Below are 27,767 nucleotides of genomic sequence, written 5' to 3' on the forward strand. Positions count from 1 at the left end.
GTCTTCCTTGGCACCTCTCTTTCTTTCTTTAGCACTCTGCGTCACAACCCACATTAGAAAATCTTCTTGGCCCTATCTTCACAGTAGATCCTAGATCTGACTCTTTCTCTTCATCTCCCACCTGGGCTACTGCAGTATTCTCCTAAGTAGTCTACCTTCTCTCAGTCTATTCTTTTTTAATTTTTTTTTTTTTTTCATTGAGACAGAGTCTTGCTCTGTCCCCCAGGCTGGAGTACAATGGCGCGATCTCGGCTTACTGCAAATTCCACCTCCTGGGTTCAAATGAGTCTCGTGCCTTAGCCTCCTGAGTAGCTGGGATTACAGGTGCTCGCCACCATGCCCAGCTAATTTTTGTATTTTAAGTAGAGAGAGGGGTTTCACCATGTTGGCCAGGCTGGTCTTGAACTCCTGACCTCAAGTGATCCACCCACCTCAGGCTCCCAAAGTGTTGGGATTACAGGCGTGAGCCACCGTGCCCAGCCCCTCTTAGTCTTTTCTTTACCTACCCAACTTGCGTAATCTTTTCAAATGGCACAGTATTTCACTTTCTTGATTAAACCTTTCAGGGCCTTTTCATTATATTTAAGGAAAAACACAAATGAAACTATGCAATGGTTTACAAAGCCGTACATAACCAGACTCCCCAGTTTCTTCTCTCACTACATCCTCTACTGTTGCCCTTTCTTTCACAGCACTGACTACATTGGCCTTTTTGTTGTTCTTGAACACACTAAGTTTGTATTGGCCTCTGGGCCTTTGCAGTTTCTGTTTCTTCTGCCTAGAACCCTTGCCCAGATGTCACCTCACTTCGTTCAGGTCTCTGCTCAAGTGTCATCTCCCCAGAGAGGCCTCTTCTGACCACCTTATCTAAGGAGTGTGCCACCTCACCACTTACCCCATCTCTCTCCAGCCCCTTACTCTGCTTTAGTTTTCTTAACAACACTTAGTATTTTCTGGCTTTATATAGATTTGTTTTAATTTTTGATAGTCTGTCTTCCCTAATAGAATATAAACTCCCTGAAGATAGAAGTTTTCTGCTTTCATCACTAATGCTGATAGCAATGCCTGTCGCATAGTAGGTGCTCACTAAGTACGCATTGAATGCCTGACCTTGGGAAATTTAAGCTTTCTGGCCCCATTTTCATCACCTGAAAAATGGGGAAAATAATTGTATCAACTCCTATGGCAGATGTCAATGTCAAATAAGATATTGAGTCTAGTAAGATATTATGGCAATAGTGTTGGCTGTTGTTTTGTAATTATCGTTAAGTAACACAAGTAATTTAAATATCTTATAAGCAACAAATACATATATGAATGCAATGTAAGGTAGAATTTTTACCATATACTTTTTACAATGGCCGATTTCAGAGGTATAACTTGTAATATGTAGTTACTGATTACTAAGTTGGAGGAAGTAGTTATAAGTACATGAAAAGTTAAATGCCATCGCTATTTAAATAACCCATCCAGATAAAATAGAAAGTCGCAAGGCATAATTTGTTGCCTAATGGATTTGCTGCTGCTAATGATGATTGCTGGAGTTGTTGAGCAATTTTTTTTTTAAAGCAGGGTGACCTGAAAATGCTTTGTAGGGGACATGGGTTTGGGCTGCCCCTTGAAATTCTGGAGAGAATCTGACTCCTTTACTGTCCAGGAGGGGGAAGGGCATTGCCGCAGTTGCGACAGTGGCACAAACTCGAAAGGAAGGAAGAACTAGGTAATTTGAAAAATGGAATAAACCAGTTTGGTTGGAAAGTGAGGTCTTGCGAGAAAGCAGATTGAGAGCAACACAAAAAACAGGGTAGGAACTAGAGCAAGTGGCTTCAGGTTAAAGGAACTGCTAGGGCAACAGGAAACCCTTCCTTAGATTGGGTAAGCAAGGAAGGAAATGCCTCTGGGCAATTAGGAAAGAAGGTAAATTACCAAGGGCTTGTTCCTGCCAGGTTTAGTCTCCTCCTCCCTTACACTGCAGGCAGCTCTCAGTGAAACCTCTGCGTTTTGTACAGCGGATGGGTGTGCCGTGTTCAGAGACAGGCAGCAGCAGGGAGGCCAGTTCTTCTGTTCCTGGGATGTAGAATCCAATTCTGAACTCTTTTTACACACAAAACTTTTCACTCTAGTTTTTAGGTGACTGATTAGAAGGCAAGTGACAATTTTCACTATGGCTCCTTATTTTAAAAAGAAAGAAAATAATAGGGAAACTTGGAAATTAAAGATCCATCAAGGAACATAGTAATGTATATTTTAACTGCATATTAAGAAATGTTCAGCTTTGTTCAGCCTTTTTTTTAAAGCAGAAGTTACTGTATTGTGTCAGATTAGTCATATAAACCTACATTCTCGTTACTGTGTAAATGAAAGTCATGTATTATATGAGAAGGGGCCAAAGTCGTCTGTGAACTGATCAGGTTATTTAAAAAGAGAGGTTATCTAGTTAACCTTGAGATAAAATTTGTTTGTAATTATACAGTTTTATGTAAAATTACAGTTATTTAAAAGGGTGCCATCACACGTGCCTTCAGTTTTTTGTTATTACCAAGTTACAAAATGATGTTACACGTTGCAGGGTTAGAATAGATTTCAGAGCAATTTGTAGTAATTAAGAGTCACGCTGTAAAAGTAAAAGAAGCAAAATAAAATGAAATATAGACAGGAGCCATGACAGATGTTACAGAATAGAGAAAGGATGTGAAGACAATGGGTGCTGTTGTCATTACCGCAGCCCTGGCAACACGCGTCACAGATTCGATAATGAATGCCAGTTGGTGGGCACAGAGAGGAAAGAACAGAGAGCCCATTGTTTCAGCTCATCCATCTAATTTCAAACCAATTGCTTCAGTAAAGTCTTCTGTCTTGGTTACAGCCAATGGCAAATTAAAGAGCTGAAATATTGCAAATCTTGTAATTCACTCTGGATCATCAATCAGAACTAACTAAAAGAGCTTTGAACAAGGAAACAAATTCAATTCTCAGCCTTACCTGCAAATAGAAGCCTGGAGAGAAGTGCAGCTCATCACTGGGTGGGCACCCACTGTGCCCTCCTCTTGCGATCAGGTTCTAGCTAGTGTGGTATGAGGGGGGGCTCTTCATCTTACTCTTCTGTGTCCATGACTACAGCTCCATAGAGTGGAGTGACAGGTACCGCCATCCGCTGCAGCACTGGCGCAGTGCTGAGGCCCAGGAAGGAGTGTCCTCTTAGATGGCAGCTTCTGCTGAGGTTCAAGGCAGGTATGGGTTCCTGCCTTTTCCTACTCTGAATCAATGTGATGAACGAACAAGCTAATACATGTGAAAGAACTTTGTTTACACAAATGAAGCAGTTACTGTTTTGATTATTTTAGGATGTGGAGTCAGGTGGTGGTGGAAAGAACACAAAGTCAGAAGTCCTGGGTTTGCATCCTAGCTTTGAAAGCTGGCTCCATCTCATACCAGGGTCCCCCTTTTCCCAGTGCTACTTTTAAGTGTTTTCCTGTGGCTTCTTTCCCCTTTTATTTTAGTTAATTAATTAATTAATTAATTAATTTACTTATTTTGAGACAGAGTGTCTCTCTCGTCCAGGCTAGAGTGTAGTGGCACAGTCTCTGCTCACTGCAACCTCTACCTGCTGGGTTCAAGCAATTGTCCCGCCTCAGCCTCCTGAGTAGCTGGGATTATAGGCGTGCGCCACCACGCCCGGGTAATTTTTGTATCTTTAGTAGAGATAGGGTTTCACCATGTTGTCCAGGCTGGTCTTGAAGCCCTGACCTCAGGTGATCTGCCCCTCTCGGCCTCCCAAAGTGTTGGGATTACAGACGTGAGCCACCGTTCTGGGCTCTTTCCCCTTTTAAATCAGATGTTCTTTACTTTTACTTGTGCCATGGGACCTCTTTGATATTCTAATTAAGCTAATGAATCACTCTACAGACTGTTTATTCTGTAAAATTAAACATATAAAATTAAAATGCATAGGATTACAAAGGAAACCAATTATATTGACATAAAGTTATCAATATGCAAAGAAGTAAATATGTCATATTGTGATACCTGTCCTTTATTAAAATGCATTACTTACCAGTATCTAGTGACAGGTCTAATAACTACTGTAATTTTGAAATAGTGATGAGTGGAAATGATACTTTGAGATATTGCAATAACTAATGTGATATGAAAATATCTTTGCTGTCTAAGAAAATATCTTTGATGTCAAAGAAAATATCTTTGATGACAAGTTACAGAAGGAAATGATAATTTTAGTTAGAAGTTAGTAAAAATAAAAATAAAATTTTTTATCAACAGCCTGAATTCTGTCTGACACCCTTAGCCTTGCCTTAAATTTCACCCTTTCTTGTTATGCTGTGCATTTTCCAGGGATAAACTCTGTGTCCCACTGTCCCCCAGCTGCAGCTGCTCCTTCAGTGTCAGTGACTCCTAAATGTACACCTCTGCTGTCTAGGCAGAGAACTGAAGCGCCTGGCCTGCATCTCCTGGGACATGCTGAATATCCTCCCTGAATGGCTCAGAGGACCTCAAACCCAGCCTCCTTCAGCAAACTCCTTGGCTTGAGCATCTCCCCACCCTGCTCCCACCAGCCTGCCCTTCCTCCTTGTCCCTAGCTCTGTGAATGGCATTAGCAACCACCACGTGGCTCCAGCCCTGAGCTGGCTTGACAAGGGAGCCAGTGAGCATGCTGCTGCAGGGGTTGCTGCGCAAGACTCCTTGATACAGTTTATGAAAGTACAAACTTGTATGTTTTACAGCACTGGCCGCTGCTTGCCTTTACCTGGGATGTCTAAATTTCTACTCACTGAACAAAGCCTCATTCTTCCTTTTCAACATGCATATCTGGACACTTTCTGGTTTAGCATCCCTTGGTGATGCCTCTTTGCTCCCTGATGCGACATAAGAGGACTTTGCCTTCCTCATAGCGTTTTCTTCTGCTGGTCCCTCAGCCTTACTAAGGCCCCTGCAGGCAGTCCCTCCAATATCCCCCATGGCATTTACCCCTTTGCTTTGGCGGACTGAGTGAGTGCCCTCTCCCTGGGGACACTTTCCCTTCCATGTTGCCTCCAGGTCTCAGTTCTGTGGCCACTTCTCTGAAAAGACTTTTTGAGGACCGTTCACAGTGTTGTTCTTATCCACTGTCTCCCCGCCCTTGCATTTGACCAGGGCCTTGGCAGGCTTTAAATGGTACGCACTCAGGAAGAAAGAGTTATTAAAGTACATGGTTAGGAACACCGACCTGGGTTCTAATCCCAGCTCTGTCTCTAACCGTGTGATCTCGGCAGTGTACTTACTAGCCTTTGGACGCCTCAGTTTTCTCATCTGTAAAACTGGTATAATAATAGAGTGGTAAAGTTTAAATGAGTTGGTACTTATAAAGCACTTTAGAACCAAGCTTGGCTCATCGTAAGAGCTTAAATAATAGCTATCCTTATTCATTTTAGTTTTTTGTTCATTTGTTTTGTTTTGTTTTGTTTTTTTGAGACAGAGTCTCGCTCTGTCGCCCAGGCTGGAGTGCAATGGCACGATCTCAGCTCACTGCAACCTTGGCCTCCCGGGTTCAAGTGATTCTCCTGCCTTAGCCTCCTGAGTAGCTGGGATTATAGATGTGCGCCACCACGCCCAGCTAATTTTTGCATTTTTAGTAGAGACGGGGTTTAGACAGGGTTTCACCATGTTCGTCAGGCTGGTCTGGAGCTCCTGACTCATGATCGGCCTGCCTTGGCCTCCCAAAGTGCTGGGCTTACAGGCATGAGCCCCTGCACCTGGCCTCATTTTAGTTTTAGTAATACAGCTTGGGCTCATTTAAAAGTCATATCCTGCTATAGTCTTATTATTGCTGGGGTTTTATTAAAGAATGTAGTGTAATTTGGTGCCCATGACTTAACTTTTCTTCGTCTTCATTAGTGTTAATATTAGACATTCATTTTAGATGAATTAATTTATATGTGGCAAAAGGAAATAAATTTTTACTGAAAGATAAGAGAAATTCTGGGAATACAGATATACAGACTGATGGAGACACAGCCCCACCAGTAGTTTATCTAGCTGAGTTGGGGATTTATTCATATTTCTTCCATTTCAAAGATTGTGTTGGTCTCCCAGGAGGATTTTGTGAAGCTCTTTGTGCAGAGGAGAGATCAATATTATTTATCAGAGGATTTCCTTGGGCATGCAAATTATCATATATGTTTGCAAACCAGATCTATGTAAAAGAGATGGTTTTGAATCTAATTGCATTTTTTGCATGAGCATTTTTATATCCTCTAGAAATATATCACAATTGTGTGGAAAAATTTAACATTTAACAACATATTGTATGTGACATTAATGTGCTCGCATAGCTGATCCTTCCCTGTTTTTCTTCCAACATCGAAGTAGTAACGCTTCCCCTGAGGTTTGTTCAGCTCGTCCAGCCTTCTCTTGGTTTTGCCAGCAGGTGGGGCACTAGCTCCTTTTAAAGTCATCAGCCACATGTCCTGAGGCTCGTTTTCTTTTCTTCCAGAGGTGGAGGGGATTGTCTTGCCGCGTCACTCTGAAGTGACCCCATGAGATCCTGTTGAGCCGTGACCCGGGAGTGGGTAGAGGAGGTGGGAAAGGTGTGTGTTAGATCTAAGATAGTCTCCAGGATTTTCGTGCCTGGATTTGTTGAGCTAATGGCTTGTATTTCACAGGTTTTGAGTCACTTGAATTTTACCAGTAATTCATGTAAATCAGTTTGGCAACAGGTGAATCACATTTTGCTTGGCATATGTGGTCCAATCTTATGGTTTAGGAGACACAATAAAACTCAAAAACTTTGATCGTTATGTTAAACTAAGTCTTATTTAAACAAAGTACAAATCATGGCAACAAGCCATTAGAATTAAAACTGTTCTTGGAGTTGAGTTCTAGGGGAAATATGTATACTGTCAGCACATTGTGTAAAAAGCTGAGCATAGATTCTTCTTCTTTCTTAAGCAATATGCTAGAACATTACTGACTCTGCTTTAAGATCTAACTGCTTTAAGGAATTGATTGACTACATTTTTCTAGAATGAAACATAAATTTCTTACTTTGAAATCTTAGTGAGTGGTATTAAGTTCCATTTTAAAAGGCAGCTTAAAGATCCATGTTAAAAGACATGTCTTAGCTTATACATCTATTCTAAATGTAGGTGGTGAAACTGAATTATAAGAATGTTTTTAAGACTTATAGACACTAAGTCAGAATCAGAAGTTAGAAGGTTCTTTGACAAATTTTCCTGTTGAACTTATGTTAATCATTGGATTTGATGAAGTTTTTAAGCTTATTCAATGATATCTGAAAATAGTGATAGTATCTACATTGGATTCTCAGAAATGATAACTTCATATGTCCCTCTTATGCAATGTGAAATTACAGTGCTATCTGTTCCATAACTGCCACCCAACTTGTACAATATAAAAATCATTTCATGGCCCTAATGGAGGACAGACTGTATTCCCTTGTTTAAAGTAAATCAGTCACTTTAATGCAGTGTCTGAGGGGAGAGAAGGGAGTAAGAGTTCCCTTTGTTTAAGTTTGTGTTATGGTTTTCTTGGGCAGCCAGTACGAAAGTGCAGCCCGAAGCTGTAGCTCATTCTGTATGTGGGTTTTATTTCTCACAGCAGTCCGGTGTCTATTTAACATACGGGGAGTGGTTTCAAGTTCATTACTAAAGCTTATAGGTTAAAGTGCTTTGTGGGCTTGGCTATGACTGAAGTCGCCTTGAGGGAGTCAGCCAAAACTGGGCTTGGGAACAGGAAGGCTTTCCCTGTTTATTTGGATTCTCAGGGTAGTCAATTTTGCCACCTCTTGGCTTTCAGCTGCTTTGGAGATTGGTTTCATAGCAAGGATTCTTTCCTTAAAGTGATATGGAGCAACTATTTTCACAGGGGCACCAGGTTAGTAAATAACTTTTTGCACTTTCTGCTGCATGTGTCAGATTTTCTTTCTGAGCTCGTGGTGTGATGATAGGACAAACTGGGTTGCTGCGTTCTTTTAGAAAATAATGTGAGTTCGTTTATCCTGCAGAGGTTTAGGGGGTTATGTTTTTCCTTATAATATATGCATTGTTTACCCATATTAAATACAATGGGAAGCCAAGAGGAAATGACATATTCATATCTGTGTTGGATTTGCAATCCAGAAGTCTTGTTAGTAAATATCAGCCCCCACCACTTTTTTTTTTTTTTTTGAGACAGGACGTTGCTCTGTCACCAAGGCTGGAGTACAGTTGAATCATCATGGCTCACTGTAGTCTCAACGTCTTGGGCTCAAGCGATCCTCCCACCTCAACCTCCTGAATAGCTGGGATTACAGGTGCATGCCACCACACCCAGCTAATATTTTTTTATACTTTTTATAGAGACCAGGTTTTGCCATGTTGCCCAGGCTGGTCTCCAACTCTAGGGCTCAAGCGATTCGCCTGCCTTGTCCTCCCAAAGTGCTGGGATTACAGGCATAAGCTACCTTGCCCAGCCCAGTTCCTTTCTTATCATTACTTTGTGTCCTCGCACTAGACTTTCTAGGCATAAATATGATTTTATATGCAGTTGATTTTATTTTTTGAAACATTAAGTAGCGGGGAGTTGTGCCCCAGTTGGGGTTGTCCTCCCTCACCACACTGGTGCGTGCTTGTCTGATGCACGGTTTTTCCTCGGGCCTACTCCTTGGAGTTATAGTGAACCAGAATATCATTTTAATTTTTCTCTTTGAAAAGTCTGGCACTTTTCTGGAATGCCTCATAAAATACTGGCATAAGATTTGATTCAGGCAGAATGTACAGGTGGATTAAGCCCCACTGAATTTTGTCTTCAGTTTTGCTGTTTTTATTCTCAAGTGATTCTTCAGAATACAAGATTACCCTAGGATTAAAGAACAGCTGTAAAAATGGAGTGTGACTTGTAAAACATAAAAGTATAGTTAATAGTAATTAAGAAATTAAGTCAATATAATCAAGCACAGAGGAAGACATTGTCTTCCTTAATCTCATTAATTGAAAGATCTAAAGAGCAATTCTGCCTTTGTTAATTTGCCACCAAAGCAATCTGGCATGAAATTGTTCTATAGGAATAGTTCAATTTGGTGTTTTAAAGTTTGCAACACTTCATGAAATATAGTTTCTCTTGCTCTCATGTTATTTTAAGGATGCTTTAGTTCAGGGTAATGTACTAGTGTTTTAAAATATGCTAATATGCTTCTGTTATTGCCATTTTATTCTCCTTTTTTCCCCACTGGGAAATGCAGTGTATTAGAAAGGGTCTGTTCTTTCATGTTCTTCTCTGCTTAAAGAAAATTGAGGGGGAAGGGAGACAGAAATAGGTACTTAAAAAAGATCTTTGAGGTGATATGCCACACTTTAAGGATCCCTTCCCCATCAGTGCTAAGTTGAAGTTATAATGTTATGGCTGCATGCTATTTCGGGATTACAACATTGACTGTATTTTATACCCCCAAGACACAATTGCACACCTGTGTTATTGTCCCTGCCTCTGTAGATATTTTCTTTAACAGTAAGTTTATTACATCATTTTAGCTTCCCCAAAGTGCAAAGATTGCTATGACTTTGCTAAGTTTTATATATATGCCATATATATGCTATGACTACACATATGTGCCGTTGTGCAATTATTAATTATTAAATGATATTAAATTTTAAGGAACGACTTGTCTACCTGATTGTAGCTGCCTGATGATTTTAGAGAGAAATATTAAGACATATTACTCGTTGATTACTTGTTTGTGCTTGACGGGTACAGATAAAGGTCTTTCAAACTTACATGAAACTCATTTGTAACTCGTAGATCTCAGTTTCTGTGTTCCCAAGTGCTTCATAGCTTTTCATCTCAGATGGCAACAAAGCAAAGACCACTGATTAGAAACAAAAATAATGTGGCAAAGGATTAGATAAGAGGGAAACTCCCTAAAAACCAGATTTTAGGGTTTTCCCAGAGAATATACACATTAAAATGTTTCCTCCAAACGTGGGAGAAAAAAACAAAGGACTACAGTAGAGAGTTCAAAATCTGTAAATTTGGGATAAAGTATCTAAGCAAACCTTAGATTATTCCTGATTCTAGGTTTGGAACACACATTGCATTTGTGTTCTCATTCTGCTGGACTGGCTTAATTTTGTTATATATTTGTTATATTTTGGCTAATAAGAGATGGGTATTTGCCTCATAACATACCATCTAATTTTAAGCTGAGTTTTGTGCTAATTAATTGTTATCCAACATGCTTACTTGTGGATATTCAAAGTGATTTAGATGTCTCACACATCTCAGATGGTTTATGAACCTAACTATGACCCAGAAGGATGTGATGCCAATTTTCTTATAAAATGAATCTGAGTTTCAAAGCTGGAGATAAATTCTTAGGCAAACTTTTTTAACTTGAATTGGCTACGCCCCAAACGTTGAGCAAGTTGCATGGCAGTAGAAGATCAGGACTCTGAGGAAATAACTGAGGAACTAGGAGTAGCAGTGGTATTAGAGATGAATTTTCGAACCTTGATAGATTTTCACCAGATGGACCAGTTCCGTTCACAGCCCAGATCACTCCTTGTTCTTGCGTGATCACACATAGTCTTGATCTTTGCAGCATATGGTTTGGGAGGTGCAGGCTTTTGATCTGCAGTTTATAGCCTTGTCAGCTTCAAGTAAGGACTAAAATGAACTGTGCCACATCTGCCTTTTCCAAGAACCATCCTCCTGGTTCTTGCCCCCTCAAGAACCAGGTGCTTGTGTGCACATAGGTCTTATGGTTGTGTATCAGGAAATGTGGAAGATTATGATACCACCCACCCCAGAAATTCACTACTTTAGTAATGTCAGTAAATACTGAACTTCCCAGAGGAATTGCAAAAGCTGAGGACAGAGTATACTCCTGGAGCTGATCTGACCACGGAGGTCCCCAGTTGCCTGTTTCATTCCAAAGAACCCAATTTAAGTTTGACCTGGGATTTCCGGGGTTGTCGTACTACCCTAGTAGTAGTAATAGTCATAGCAGAAGTGGTAGAATAGTGGTAATAATAATAATGAACACAAAAGGCATTTCCTAAGTGCAGTCACTATTCTAAGCCCTGCCCCACCTCCTTTTTTTTTTTGAGGCAGAGTCTCACTCTGTTACCCAGGCTGGAGGGCATTGTCACGATCACTGCTCACTGCAACCTCAAACTCTTGGTCTTAAATCAGCCTCCCACCTTGGCTTCCCAAAATGCTGGGATTACAGGCATAAGCCATGTAAACAAAATGCTGGGATTACAGGCATGAGCCATGTAAACAAAATGCTGAGATTACAGGCATGAGCCATGTAAACAAAATGCTGGGATTACAGGCATAAGCCATGTAAACAAAACGCTGGGATTATAGGCATGAGCCATGTTAATATGCCCGGCCTGTTCTAAGCCTTTTCTTAATGCTCACACCAACCTTAAGTGGTTGATTTTCTTTATTATCTCCATTTTGCAGTTGAGGAAACCATCCAAGAAAGTTAGATTGACCCAAGTCAGAGCAACTAGTAAGCAGCAGTGACAGTGTTGTGCATCAGAAGGTGCTGTGGAGGGGGAAAAACTGAAAATATAATCCAATATTAGAAAAATATAAGAAAAAAATACAACCTAATACATTTTGGATTGTATTATATCCTATATAATCCAGTATTTGTTATTGAGAAGCAACCATGTAGATACTGACATCTGTGCTGCTCTTCATTCTGAAGATGCTCCGTTGACGTACTGTCAACCAGCAGGGCAAGCCATTTGTATCCTTTCTCCACTTGGGTTGGTAAGCTTGTGTTCTGCTTTCTCACCTACTCTGCTCATGACCAGTGGCAAGAACCTGGTGACCAATGGCAGGATATAGAGGTTGCCCATGGCCTGTAAATGAGACCAGTACTGGCCAGGCCACATGGAGAATAGCCCACTGCATTGAATACTGTCTTTTAACTACTTAAGCTACTCTTGGGATTTTAGAGACTTTTTAAGGCTAAAATAATAAAACCACTAAAGCTAGGAACTTGAATTTTCTGATTGTTTAGCTTTAATTTGGCCTGTATGAGTGTCCTCTTTATTTCTGCCCAGTATGACTTCCTGCTAGTAATCAAAGCTCTGGTTATTTTGTCAGTCTTGAAGGTTTTCTTAAGCTTAGTGGATAACCGAGATTATGAGACATGTATTCTTTTTAAGAGACATAAATGTGCATTTGAAAAATATTGGGCAAATAACTTCTACACAATTTGACTAAAATTTAAACATGTGACAAATAAGTTGGAACCTTTAACAACATAGAACAAGATAGCCCAGCCAGATTAAGGAGCTAACTTAAAAGAAAGAAAAGAAACCAAACAATAAGAATTCTGATCTTTGAACGGGTAAGCACTTTCTCTTCCCAAAATCAATAGAGGAAATCACAAAAGGAAAGAGTCCATAGATTTAAATTTTCTAGGTAGGAGTATAGAAGCTTTAAGTATAAAAATGTTAATCGAAGCTTTATTTATTACCATGAAAAGTTGCAAATAATAAAAACATAGAGTAGCAGAAGAAAATTGCATGATGGACCACCACAATTTTATTTATGGAAAATTATAATAGGAGGAAATGGTGATGATAGATCTTTAAGTTAAAATAATGGATATTAAACTATCTCTCCATCATACATCTGAATGTGTTTAAAATATACCTCTCTATGTGTGTTATGCTTCCAGAGACAATAGAAAGGACGCTCTCCTTAAGTTAATAGAGATTTAGGGGTTATTTTGAAGGTGGGATTTCTGATGATTTATATTTTCTTCTTATACTTTTCTATGTATTGGTATTTTTAAACATGATTACTTTATATTCATTTAAAAAAGGGAAAAACTATTCATGGAGAAAAAAAATGAGACTATACCAACATTTAATAATAGAAATAGTAGACTAACATCACTCTTAATCTATTTAAGGTAATGGCTCTAAGATTGATTTTAATTTCCTCAAAGTTTTATATATTTAAAGTTTTCTTAAATAATAATTTATTACTTTTATAATAAAAATTAAAATAGATTAGAAGTGACAGGTTAGAGTTGAGATGAAATGAATTTTTGTAAAGGACAGGATCATTTTACTTTGGAGACCAATTATATTGCTGCCCTTATACATCATGTTAGAAAACATACCTTTTTGACTTCTCTGTGTCAGACTTAAAATTTTAATTAGGTTTTTATAGCTAATTAAATTATGAGGTAGATACTTTTTTAAATAAAGGATATGGAGGAAGTTCACATAAATACTTGAAACATCAGTCCAGGAAAGATTCTTTGAGGGATTTTCAATATATCCAGATGTCTGAATAACACTTCTTTGGTCTAAATGCAGTTGATGATGTCATGAAAGAGACAAGTCAGCATACCAAGACAATCCTTAGAAGGGATGATTTGACTGGAATGCTGAAGACAGAAGAAAACCTTAGAGTAGCTGACTTCGTTCTTCCCCGTCCTCACTTTACAGATCAAGTCACTGAAACCCAAAATTATTGAATCCTCAAGGCTACAAGGTCGTAATAGACTCAAATGGAGGCTTTTGGGGTCCTTTGATTCCCCCTCTGCTGCTCTTTATAATATTCTGCTCGTTTTCACGCACTTTAGTAATGATGAATGAAATTTTATTTCCATTTCTCCTAGGTTGGTAAAAACTAAAAACTAACACCATTCAGAACTTAACTAATGATGTTTGAAAAAGAGGCGGTAGGCTGGTAACTGCTTCCTAGAAGACCTACCAACTTCACTAGCATGCTCATTACTTTCATCATTGTTGTTGGAACATTTTGTTCTTGGGTACAAGCTTACTTTACACACATCTGGTTTCTATGTTTGTTCTGGAAGACAGCAGCCACATGGAGTGACTAGAGAACACTTGATACTGAGCTCTGGAAATAGTTTTTTAACAGCTTTATTGATATTGTATAATTTACAGATCATAAAGTTAAGCTCTTTAAAGTATACAATTCATTGGTTTTTCTAGTATCTACAGAGTTGTGTGACCATAACTATAGTTCATTTTTTGAACATTTTCATCACTCCAAAAGGAAACTTTGTATCCATCCTCTCTACCTCCCTCTTTTCCTCCCCTAGCTTTAGGCAGTTTTTCTTTCTTTCTTCCTCTCTCTCTTTCTTTCTTTCTTTCTTTCTTTCTTTCTTTCTTTCTTTCTTTCTTTCTTTCTTTCTTTCTTTCTTTCTTTCTCTCTCTCTCTCTTTCTTCTTTCTTTCTTGATTTGCCCATTTTGAACATCTCATATGAATGGAATCATACAATATGTGAGAATCCTTAAAATTTTGATTTGATTTTCAAAGAAGATGTAGACAAACATGACCTGGTTACTCTGCAGGCCCCATCTTCCCAACAGTGTCCTGAGTGTGAGATTAAGACCAAATGAACTCTGTCAGTGCTGTCAACTATTTTATTAGATTAAATGACTTGTTTTTGGCCTCTGGAGTGTCTAACTCTTTAACTTTTCAAAGTTAAATAAAAGTGGCCGGGCGCGGTGGCTCACACCTGTAATCCCAGCACTTTGGGAGGCCGAGGTGGGTGGATCATGAGGTCAGGAGATTGAGACCATCCTGGCTAACACAGTGAAACCCAGTCTCTGTTAAAAATACAAAAAATTATCCGGGTGTGGTGGCGGGCACCTGTAGTCCCAGCTTCTCGGGAGGCTAAGGCAGGAGAATGGCGTGAACCCGGGAGGTGAAGCTTGCAGTGAGCCGAGATCATGCCACTGCACTCCAGCCTGGGCGACAGAGCGAGACTCAGTCTCAATAAAAAAAAAGAAAAGAAAAGTAAAGAAAAGAAAAGTACATACTCATTAGTGTAAGTCTGTTGTAGGCCATGTTGCAAAATTACTGGGTTAGACCATTGCTTATTAGTTGTGACCTTGTGCAAATTACTTGACTTCTCTAAGACTCAACTTCCTTACCTATAAAATGGGGATAATAATTGTACTTACCTTAGATGGTTCCTGTAAGAATTAAATGAAATAATGCATATAAAAAGCTTATCATAATGCCTGATACATTATAAGTGTTAAATGAATATTAGTGATTATTATGTGTCATTGAAAATAAACTGTAGACCGGGCGCAGTGGCTCATGCCTATAATCTCAGCACTTTGGGAGCCTAGGCAAGAGGATCACTTGAGCCCAGGAGTACTAACACAATTATGAGTGTGAAGGCATCACACTCACACTGGTGTATGAGACTTTGCCATAGATGGCAATTTGGTGTGGTATGGTGCTGGAACTCAGAGTGTGAGAATGAGTTCACCATCTCACAATATGAATAGCTACTATTTGTACATATCATAAGCACTTACTATGAGCTAAGTTAGAATCCAAAATGACTCCAAAACTATGTAATCAGGTTGTAAAATTGCTTACTTAAGGCAACCAGTTTTCTTGTTAATAGTTCTGTTTTACAGAATGTTCTCACACATGTTAAACTGAAATTTACACTCTTGTAGCTGCCCCCTCACCCTCCCAAGTCTTGTAATATCTTCTACATGGAGAATCAAATGCCTAATTAGCTAGTTCTTCAGATATCTGAAAATAATGGTCATGACCCTCACTTACCTCACTTTCTTGCTCAGACATCCAGAGATACATATATTGTTCCTTAGATTACACAGTCCAACCCACCATACCCCTTCCTCTTTCCTGGAATGGGCTTTCCACTCACATGAGCTCATAAGTGGTCTTCAAGGTTCCTGTCCAGGGTGCTTTACCAGTGGCAACCTTCCCCAACGCCCAGATGTTGAGCAGCTCCTCCTCTGGGATACGCCCAGATGTTGAGCAGCTCCTCCTCCTGCTATACTTCTGTTCACATTCTTGAGAATTTGCTGTGTCCTCCCCCGGCCTGTGAGCCCCTGAGGGAGAGCTCTGTTTATCTTTGTGTTCCTAAACCCCATCCCGGCCCCTGACACTTAGTAGCTTCTCAATACAGTGGAAGAGGAACTTCATCTTACTTCATGTGGATACCTAACTGTATCTGGTTTTAGAGAGGTTGCACTATAAGAACCTCTCTAAAGTTTTTGGATATAAAATGCATAGACAAACCTTGATTAACTTAGGACAGAAGAAGATAACCAAAAAGCCTATGGCTTCTCCTAGACCAAAAGTAGCACCATCTGGGGAATAAGACTGTGAAGCCCTTTCACTTGGTTACTGCACCATTCAATTTCACTTGGTAAAAGTGTCCACTAATATCCTGATGTGAGTAAGGTGCTTGTCTGTTGGACAAGGTTGATACCCACCACCTTTGCTCAGAGAAATGTAAATAAAATGATTGTAACATTTTACATATGGTTGAATGACAAAGTTCACAGTAAACTTAATGCCAGTGTTCAAATGAATGCTGATAAGAAGATACAGTCCAAAGTTACGTTTCTGTATTAATCTGAGACCTTTGCAGTTTTCATGGAGTATATATAGAGATTTTTTCTGAATGTGTGGATAGAGGGTTAATTTAAGAAAAAGTGTGTTAACTGGGGAAACAAAGAGGCTGGCCTGCATCTAAAGGAAAGAAAGTGGGTCTCACCAAGGGTTTGTTGTGATTCATAAAAACTGGTCCGCATCTTAAATGGATTAATTATGGGCCCAACTGGAACATTCTACACAGAATGAGCCCAGATGCTGGTCATTTTATCTGGGAGTCTCAGGACTTACCACGTGCCTGCTCTGAGCACCAGACTTAATACTTTCCCACTCTGTAAATCCTAGGAAACACTGCTTCTTGATGCCTGAGTTTGAATTTGCCAGGTTTCTCCATCCCACTTGAGTCTGCCACCCTTATGCATAGTAACAGCACCAGACACCCCAGTAAAACCATCTTCTTCCCCTTGCTTTTTACTGGTTTTGCTCTGGTGGAGGTCTGGCCTAGGTCTGAAGGAGGAAGAGTCAGGTGTGGAATTCTGAAGTTGTGGTAGATGCCAGGGTGCATTTTCTGAGACCAAGAAGGAGGCTCTTCTGGGGAGTGCTGGCTCCGGGGAACTCAGGGACTGACGGAGCATCTCCTTTTTTAGGAAGCACTGCATTTTCAAAGGTCTTTTAACTGTTGGATGGCTTGATGTATTAGAAAGTTAGTAACTTGCCATGGTCTATAGAAGGAGGGATCCAGACCCTGCTTTGCCTGACTATAGAGTGTGTTCCTACCACTTGCTCTGCTCCCTCCCAAGTAGCCCTGCCGTGAAGTTGGCTGATCCAAAATTCCCAGGGCTTTCTCACAAGAATAGCTGCTAGTCCAGGCAACTGCCAGCCTATACGTGTATGTGTGTGTTTAAACTTCAATGAGGATGTATACATTTATCTTATTAAATTTTGTCTCTTTTGTTTAGCAAGGAACAACTTTGTGTATGTCCCTTTCCCCATTTTTTTACAGTGTGATTACCAGATCAAAAAGTATAAATGCTTTTGTTGCTCTTCAACTATCCTACTACATTTTCCCGAGAATGGTGTCTCCATTAGCAATGCCACCAGCAAGTGAGTGCTTCAGCACAATTGTTACTAGCTTTTAATACAATCCATTACTGCTTTCATTTGGGCTGGGAACTTGGGTCTCTTGTGGAAAACTCATGCATGTGATTCTCTCCTGGAGTTCCTCAGCTCCCCCTTAAACCCCCATCCTAGGCTGACTCAGGCTGGTGAGTTACCCTGCCAGGTGCTCCCTTGGTAATTAACATGTGTCTTCAGGTCGTAGTGGCCTCTGGACTCTGCCTTGAGTCAGACACCTTGGGCTGCACTGCCCCAGACTTTGCTCTGCTTCCCTCCCATCCTCTGACTTTGAGCGTGCTCACTTCCTTCCTCTTCTGTCATTGTAAAATCCTGGGTTATTTCAGGCAGTTTATAGAAATTCTCTGAAACTAGAGGATGTCTCATGACAGTAACAGAATAAGAGCGCTGAGAATTAAAAGCAATTCTTTTTATAGAACCACAGTGGTTGAAGGAGGGATGTCTTGCAAACTTTCTAGAAGATAATACCTAGATGATTAATTAGCAAGAAATCCATTCTAATTATTCTAGTTATCACTAGATGAAGGCAGGGAAAGTGACAGCAGAAAGTGTGAAGAATGTATAATTGAAGGCATTAAGGAAAAGAACCCATCTACTAGATTTTAAATCACAAAAAGGAAAAAAATTAATAAAAGAAAGAATTTCTACCTGTATACTGTGTCATTCTTTTAGTTCTAGGAAGTATAGATTTGTAAAAAATGTAATTTAAAAAATAAATGTAATTTATTTTTAAAATGGGAATAAAGAAAAAAGTCAAATATACATCTTGGCTTCTACTAAAACGTCCTTTCATTATTTGCATGACTTTTATAGGTGGAGTTATTAGGGTTCAATAACTCTATCTTGACCCTTTTGTAACAACAATGAAATACCAGTCTTGCGTTTGCAAGCAAAATAGCAGAGCTTTGCCTTTGGGGAAGCAAGAGAAATGGCAGTAACCAAAAGGGACAGGAAGACTGTTCTGTTAGAACATCGGTATTGGGTTTTTGTTAAGAAAAGAAGTAAAACAGCAAGTTGCCAGACAAGCTAATTGCTAAGCAAAATGTAGATTGAATACTGGGCAAGATTTAAAAAACATCTTTGAATAAGTAAATATTAACTAAACAATTAGCAACAGATTTGATTATGCTACATGAAACAAAATGGTATGAGTATAAACACAAAGCCACGTACATACACAAACATGTAAAATATCTTTAATTTTCAGGAATGGAATTCTCTAGCTTTTCTAGTATCAGGAAACTAGAAGGTTCCCTTTTCTTCTTTTTCTCCCTTTTCCGCTCCCCACATTTCCCTTTCTGTTCTTCTACTGCTACCTACTTACCCGCTAAGCATCAAGTTACTAGTATGAGGGCACAGGGTCGAGAGAATGTATTCTGGAATTAAATTAGAAGAAGAAAATTCTATAGAATTTCTCTTTCAAAGAATAAGTGTAAAATTATCTTTCTTGAATGAAAGAAAAAAAAATCAGTATCTTCAGTAATTAATACTAAAAACTAGTATCTTCAGTATCTGGACATCATCAAAATATATCTTCCTTTCATTATTTGCATGACTTTTATAGGTGAAGTTGTTCAGCAAAATGAACTCTCTTGTGAGAGGACAGCTACTGTGCTGCACCTCTCAACCAAAAATGCAGGCCACCTTCTGCCTGAATAAGGCAGGCCACTTAAAAAGAAAACCATAAACCTTACTGAAAAAAACTCATTTAAATCCAGTTTAAGCTTGTTTGTTAGCTTTAGTGTTGTATATGTGCTTAAATAATTGTATGAATATTTAAAAGGAAAAAGTGACCTCGACAGGAAGGAACTGCTGGATTGTGAAGGAAGGTAGTAATATCATACACGTGTTGAATTTTATCAGTCCACAGGGCAGCTCTACTCTGCCTGATGAGTGATTTCAGTATTTGCCAAAGACTTAATGTATTTTTATTTGCTACATGATATATGCTTCTAAAGACAGGTTTGGAAATTTCAGAGAGGAGTAGAATGATAGATGCCCTCCCCATAGACTCAGTTATTGCTTCTGTCATCAGTTCTCTGGGGATCTTCATAGGTCCTTTAAAAGTATCCATATGCCACTATCCAGGAGAAGGAAGGTCCTGAGACAGTCATAGCCAGCTGGTTTTGTTCTCTCTAGGCACAACGCTTCTGTCATGTTTTCCTTCTTGGACATTCTTTCCTCCTATCATGAAGGAAGTGTTTTACTTTGGAGCTAGTCTAAACCAGTGTCTCAGAAGCTGATATGCATATGGCTCACTTGGATGTCTTGTTAAAATGCAGATTCTGTGTCCGGAGTGTGGCCAAGGTTCTGCATTTCCAACAAGCTCCTGGGTGATGCCTAGGAGGCTAGTCTATGGACCACACTCACAGTAGCAAGGATCTCTAGGTTTTAATTGTCAACAATCCCAGAGAGACAGATGGTGGGGAAAGGTGAGCAATAAAACAGAGATTAAATGGAGGAGCAACATTTGTTCGTTGATCACTCTGATTACTTTGGCCAGTGTCCAGTTAAGTTCAGATAGGCAGCAGTGCACATTGATTAAGAACTTGGGCCCTGCAGTCATCTTCCTGCCACCCACCAGCTGAGTCACGTGAGCACGTGACCAATCTCTCTAAACCTCAGTTTCTGAAGTTAAGACACACAAATAATATGAAAATTTACATTCTAGGGTTACTGTGATGATTAAGTAATATAATGTACATACTGAATAAGTGCTTGCTGTTAGCTATTAGTAGTAAGAATCCAGGAAGCATTTATTGAACACCTACCACATGCCTGGCATGTTAAGGTAGGGATAGAAAGATTAAAAGCCAGCTCTTTAATTTCAGAGGAGATTTAATTGGTTTATTTGAGAGTCCCCGGAGTTGAGGTAAGATCTAAAACTTTTGGCCCCAGGGCCAGTGCCCTTTCAGTCCACATGCTCATTGCCTATTTCTTACATTGAGTAGCTATACGGAAACAAAGGTGGTTTCAGACCAGCTTTAATTCAGTAAAATCCATGTGCTGAATCATAGTGAATTGAACATGTTCTGACTTTTAAGACCAAGTGATTTACATTTAGTTCCTATGTTTGAGCGAGGTATCTCTGAGGATAGAAATTAAAGGGCAGGTTTTTGTTTTGTTTTGTTTCGTTTCGTTTCTTTATCAGCTGAAAGTTTTTCTTGGGCAACTAGAACTGAATGATATCAAAGGCAGGTATAATCAATGTTTATTCTGGTGAATCAAATTCGGAGCATATACTTGCCTTCCACTTTTGGCATCTATCTTCTGAAAGTGAAATCCTGAAAGTGATTTCAAAAGGACTCTGTTTTTACTTGAGCTAAGTTCTTTTTCTAATAGAGACTAAAAAATTTGCACCCTGTGTCTTTTCCAACAATTGCCCAGCATGAGTATGTGTGTGTGCCTTTGAGGAGCTGGGTATTCCTGCTTTGTGTCCATCTTTTGTACATTTTTTTGGAACCCTGCCTTAAAAGGAAATGATCACTGACCCAGAATTTCTCTTTTCTTTATCTAATTGTTTTTTCTAGTTATTGAGTCTTTCATACTTTTTCTGAACTTACAATAGTTTTCTTTGTGACACATACTTTGGTAGTTTTTTAAATACGATAATAGATCCCAGTATGATTTCTGTGTTTGTGAAAACATAATTATCTCATTGAGGAGAGTCTTCAGAAAGAAACAGTGGAATTAAAGTAATATTCAATATAGACGTTGTTAGATTGCTTTCTTTTAGTGTTTTGACAGTGTCTTTTCCCCTTTTCTTTTTGGGTATAAGCAATTTGTCTATTTTTGTTATAAGAAATGTAAAAATGATTTTTGCCTCTGGTTTTTCTACGATGGGATCAAGGAAAATTCCCTGCCCTTTCTTTGAACATTGATTGATTTTTACAACTCTGGTTATTATTATTCCTATGCCATTGCTGATTTTAAAAAAAATCTTTATTGGGATATAATTTATAAACCATGAAATTCACCCATTGAAAGTGAACAATTCAAGGTTTTTAGTATATCGACGGAGTTGTCTTTGCAGATTTTTGCTAGCACGTTATTCCCTTCTCTTTCTACTGTGTATGCTTAAACTCCTCTGTATTCATATTTCTTTAATGAATTTTGCCACTATTTATAGTTTTGGGCAGATGTAAGTGTGGTAACAATGACTTTTTAACATCTACTAACTTAAGACACATCCTGATTACATCGCACGTTTTTATTCACTTTATATTAATGCCATTTTAATGGCGAATCAATAATCTGTCAACTATGCCTACGCATTCTTAAACCTGGCATGTTCTTCATTACCCCTTCCATCCTTTCTTCCACCTAAACCTCACTGTCGACACACATCCAGTTTAGCTTGTTTACCTTAAATATTGCATTGTTTCTTAAATGTGACAGACAGAATTCTGGTGGTCCCATTAAGGCACTACTTTACAGCTGAAACTCATCTGGAAATCATTGTTCCCTGTAGCAGCATTATAAAGAGAGCTGGTTTTCTGTTTAGCAGAATATAAATTTGTGATAAAATACCATAGTTTAGCCGGGTAATTAAAAATAACCAAGTAAAAGTGAGTTACTTATCCTGTGAAATCATATTTGGGGCAGCCCAAACTTATTTTTATGGAAGACTTTTTAACTCTAGGACAACAGCATCAAGACCACTCTGGGGGAAGGGGGTGTAAAGAGATAAAGTTGTAAATGCCTTAACATCACTTACCTTGTACTGTATGTCCAGGTGCACTGCACCTTTTTCACTTCTTCAAACATGTCATGGTTATGGAGTTAAAATATGGTCAGATGGGAGAGATATTTAGAATTTGGCTGGATTTATTAATTGATTGAATATAAAGAGTTAGGAAAGAGAATTGCTAAGGATGAGTTCCAGAATTCTGGTTTATGCAGCAGGGTAGATGATGTTTCCAGTTTTTTTCAGGAAGAAAACATAGAAAGAGGGAGTGTTTTGTGGTTAGAAGATGGTGAATTCTGTTTCGAGCATATTGAGATGCTCTATGGAATCACCCAGTGGGGAAGTTCCTAGGCAGTTACATAGACAGGTCTGAAGATCAGGACAAGGATTGCAGCTGGAAACAGTTACTGAGAGCCCAGTAGATGCTAGTGATGCACAATACAGAGTTGGCCTCTCTCTTCAGGGAGCTCCCAGTTTTTTAGGGGAGACAGAAGCCAAGAGGAAAGGAATGTACTCAACAGTGGTATCCCTGAGTAAAGGAGACATCAGCATGTATTTTAACCATCCATTACAGTGGATGAGATCACCCTGGGAAATGTGTAGAGTAAGAAAGAATAATCCCAGGACCCTGAAGAATATTAGCATGTAAATTTTGAGCACAAGAAGAACAGCATCAAAGAAGACTCCATCTCAGTTGGCAGAGAGGGAGGAGGAAAACTGGAGGAGTGTGAGAACATGGAAGCCGAGGAAAGAGACCCTCAGGAAGGATGCAGTCAAGGGTTGTGCAACAGAAAGATTAAGTGAGATAAGAATGGGGAAATGTCCTTCAGATTATGGAATATGCAGGCGGTTATGAACTTTGGAGACAGCTGTTTGGTGGAGTGTACAAATGGAGGCCAGTGACAGCAAGTTAAAGAAGGAGGAGTGATAAACTAGAAGGAGCAAGTAGACAACTTTCTTAGGAAGTTGACTTTGAAAAGAGGGTGAGAGACATAGCTGGAAAGCCCCATGAATGCCAGTCTGCGTAGTTGAGTGCTTTTTATCCAGCCGTGTTTAGAAGCCTTGGGATAAGTGCCAAGAAGGCAGATAGTTGGTGTGGTCCAGGGTTGAATTTTTCCAGAAGACTGCAAAAGAAGGACATACGAGCAGAGATTTTTGGGCAAGCAAATAGTCAGAGATGGACTGCATGCTCTCAGTTGGATGAACAGGGGTGTGAGGTCTAGAAGGAGCTGGTGGCGAGTTAACACCTTATCGGAGATAGAGTAGTAGCTGAGTCTCAAGGGTGACCTTGGATAAAAGTTGCCTGCACAGCTGTCTCACCAGATAGGATGGAGATTTCCTGGTTTTAATAAGGAGTGAGTCACAAGGCAAATCTCTGGTCATTTTGTCATAAACCCTACATTTGAGAAGTTTTGCCGCTTGGAAGAAAGATGTAATATCACTAGTATTTATGTTCATCCATCACACTGGAGGACAATGGAAGTGTTATCTCTATTGTTCTGGTTGTATTATTTCCTTTTCTAGCTGTACTTCTTTTGTTAAAATTAGCCAGAATTGACTTATCTTCAATTCTAATATGTAGTTTGGTTAGACACAAGGTGAGAAGATTGGTTTCGAGATACGAGATTTTGATGAGGAGAGTTTATGGAGAATTATATACATCTGAATATGAAGGCAGTAATTTACAGGAAATGGAAAAAGCAGAGAACGTGAAGTTGAGAGTTTTACAGTAGGACCTTAATCACTTTGAGTTATTGCTTCTTCAATGAAAAGAAGGTTAAAAATAATAGTTTCCCCTGTAGGATTATTAGGAAAATGAAGATGTATGTGTACAGAATGCTTTGTAATCCAGAAAGCATTACGCACATGTTCTTTGTGCTGCCCAAACTGTGAGCAGTTCTGAGTCTTATTCGTATTCATTCATTCTCATTCGACTCATTCAGAAACAGTGACTGGGAACCCAATAGACACCAGTGACTCAGGATTTAGAGACAGCGTCTCCCTTCAGAAAACTCAGTCTTCCAGAGGAGTCAGAGACCAAGTGGAAAGGAATGTACTCAATGGACTCACTTGGATGCTATAGAAACACTGAGAAAAAAGGCACCTAAACCAGCCTGGGCTGTCAGGGGAAGCTTTCTGGAAGGGGTGACACCTGATATGAGTCCCAATGGATGATAGGAATCAGTCAGGCAAAGATGGGGTTGGAGGAAGGCAAAGCTGCAAAGGGAGCAACCTATTGGAAGGCTGAGGTTGGAAAGCATGGAGCATGTTTTTTTCAGTCCAGCTGAGCAGGGAAACCTAACACAAAAACCTTGACTATGAGTCACAGCAAGAGAGAAGCAGTAGAAGGGAACATATGTGTAATTGAGATACTTGAGAATGTTTTAAGTGGTAATAGGGGAAAGCCACAGGATCAGGAGAAGTTGATGAGGGAGTTGACTGATGAAATAATGAGAGGAGCGTTGGAAACAAGCAAAGGTGGGAGATAGGACACGCAGAGGAGGGGCCTTCTTCCAATGTTTTGGTGGGCTGGGAAGGAGTCAAAATCACAAATAAGGTGAGGGACATTGAGAGATTCTGCCCTTAAAGCCTCCCTTGTCATGGTAAAGTGAAATTCATGAGGTTATTTTATATTCCCAGTGCCTAGCATGGTGCTCAGCACATAGTAGGTGTTCAATAAATATCCATTGAGTGAACTATTGTCATCCTGAGAAGCTGCTTAAGAAGCCCCGCAAAACAGCTGCACTGGAAAGCAAGGTAGCTTATCAATCTGGCTGGTGCACACTGACTCTCTTTCCAGTTCATCAAAGTTTGGCAGCCTGCCTTTTAACTTGCCATTTCTTGTTAGTATTGATGCAACCCATTTGCTTCTGACCCTTGAGAATGTCGCAGGAGTCAGGTGTCCCGAGAATATCTCTATTCCTTAGTACTATGCATAGGAGCAGTGGTTAAACAAAGACCAAACTAGTTCTTTCCCAGTGAGGCTGGCAGCCTGTCCACACCTGTTGAGCAGTCTGGCTGCAGCTCAGACAAAAGCAGTTTATCCTGCCTGTCTGGTTGTCTTTCTTACACATTTCAGACATGGTTCAAAGCTGCATTATAAAGGAAGAATCCATCCCTGAAACAGACTTGTATGGGCAAGCAGGGTGCAACAGAGGTGTAAGTTCTAGTCTCATCAATCCTTTATCTGTATGATTCTGAGCCTCTCTCTTCTCAGTGCATTGAAGAGGTTGGACCAAATGAATGCCTAGATCATCATGTGTGCCAGGCATTACAGATCAGGTTTTTTATTCATTGGTTTCTTCAGTCTAAAAATTGCATGCTTAGTTCTTACTCAATGTAATTCAATTCAATTCAAAACCTGTATGGTGCCACCAAATATGTGCACCATACAGGTTTTGAATTGAATTGAATTGCATTAATTTCTATTCTTTCTAAGACACATACACACACATAGTAAAATACTGCCCACCGGTTGTATAATTCACTTCCCTCATTTAATTCATTTCTTCTCAACAAATACTAAAGATATGAGAGGGATCAGATTTGATTTCTTTCAGAGAGGGCAAGATGTTAAAGCCTCTGAAGTATGGGGTGAGAAGAACTCGGAGGTGTATGCAGGCTCAGAGAAAGTAGGCTGTGATCACAGATTAATGTTTGCCATGGAGATGCAACTGGGAAGGCTGGCCACAGGTTTCATTTATTGTTATTCTGAGTTCTCAAGGAGCTTACAGCTCAGCAAGAGGGAAAGAGCTGCAAATAGATAACTTTGGTTTAGCCAGAAAAAATGTCAGATTTGTATGATAGAGACCACAGAAATAAAAATGCACTGAGTCCCTTTTGGACTCCTTGCTAACGGCGTTCTCCTCCCTCCTCTCTTGCTAAATGTTACCATTCTTCTAAAGTTATTGTGTATCATTTCCTCAATTAGTTTTTATGTCATACTTCTATATATTTATCCATAGACAACATACAGGATTGTTCTATGTTTTTAAATCCTAAACAAAAATTGTAAGCCGGATTTTTCCCATCAAACTTTGTATTGACATTTATTCATGTTGATACATGTAGTTCTAATGCACTTATTTTCTCTGCTGTATAGCATTCCATTTGAAACATTCATTTGCCTATTCTGTGGTAGATGGATATTTTCAGTTGTCTAATTTTCTTTATTGTGAATAGTGCTTTAGTGGCCATTTGAATATATGTCTTCTTATACCATGGGGGAGTATTTTTGTGAACATACTTATGGGAAGCATTGCTGGCCAGTAGGTTCCATCATCTTCAAGTTTAGTAGATATCGTGATATAGATATGAAATTATTATTATTTTTTTCTTTGAGACAGAGTCTTGCTCTGTTGCCCAGGTTGGAGTGCAGTGGTGCGATCTCTGCTCACTGCAAGCTCCGCCTCCCGGGTTCACGCCGTTCTCCTGCCTCAGCCTCCCGAGGAGTAACTGGGACTACAGGCGCCCGCCACCACGCCCGGCTAGTTTTTTTTGTATTTTTAGTAGAGACGGAGTTTCACCGTGTTAGCCAGGATAGTCTCGATCTCCTGATCTCGTGATCCGTCCGCCTCAGCTTCCCAAAGTGCTGGGATTACAGGTGTGAGCCACCGCGCCCGGCCCATTCTTCTATATTTTATTTCAAATGTTTACATGTTTGTAGTTCATGTTTAGGTTTTTAATCCTAAAAACATTTGTTATTCACATTTGGGACTATAATATGGAAACTATTCTTATTGGAGCTTTGAAGTAGAGAACTAATTTTATTTTATATTTCTCTGAATTGCCAATAGTTTCAGCATCATGTATTAAACAGTTCATTTTTCTCCATTATTTTTTTCATTCCACTTCTGTCAGATGCCAAGAACTCATATTTGAATACGTTTGTTTGGGGGGGGGGTCCCTATTTGGTATAGTTCATCTATTTCTGTGCCAATAATGTACAATTTTATTTTTTTCAGGTTTGTAATAATTATTGATCTATCTGATAGGGCAAGTCTTATCTACTTATTATAATTTTTCTGTTACAGATTCTAGGATCATATTGTCAGGTTCTGTGAGAAATTCTTAGGAATTTGAATCAGTAGATTTCCTTTGAGGAAAAGCAACCTTTATTTACTAATTCAATACCACATTTATTGAGCTTTAGGATGTTGTTTCAATCTTACGGCCTCCATTTATTTCTGATGAGAAGTTCATCATCGTTAGTATGGTTCTCCTGAACGCAAGTTATTTTTCTCTGGCTGCTTTTAAAATTTAGTTTTTTCTTTACATGACAGCAGCTTGACTTTAATGTACCTAGGGGTCATTTTCTTTGTATTTATTCCTGTTTGGGATGCACTGAACTTCGTCAACCTGTAAATTTATTTCTTTCACCAAATTTAGTGAATTTTTTAATCATTATTTCTTTAAACATTTTTTTTCTGCTTCATTTTCTCTCTTACCCTATCTTTCTGGGATTCAAATTATATGCTTGTTAGATTTTTAAAATATTATCACATAAAATACTGAGGCTTTGTTCGTTTTTTTTTTTTTTTTTTTTTTTTTTTTTTTTTT

At 39.2% G+C, this 27,767-nt stretch overlaps 1 protein-coding gene across 1 annotated transcript in view; it reads left to right on the forward strand.

Annotated features, from left to right (window-relative positions):
• Positions 1-7,704: 7,704 nt before the first annotated feature.
• PLD1 (phospholipase D1) overlaps positions 7,705-27,767 on the forward strand; it is a 167,113-nt gene continuing 147,050 nt past the window's right edge. The window contains exon 1 of the mRNA XM_025377614.1: positions 7,705-7,887. The gene's annotated coding sequence lies outside the window, so the exon portion shown is untranslated. The remainder of the gene's footprint in view (positions 7,888-27,767) is intronic.

This window comes from Theropithecus gelada, chromosome 2 (genome assembly GCF_003255815.1).
Source record: "Theropithecus gelada isolate Dixy chromosome 2, Tgel_1.0, whole genome shotgun sequence".
Taxonomy (NCBI): domain Eukaryota; kingdom Metazoa; phylum Chordata; class Mammalia; order Primates; family Cercopithecidae; genus Theropithecus; species Theropithecus gelada.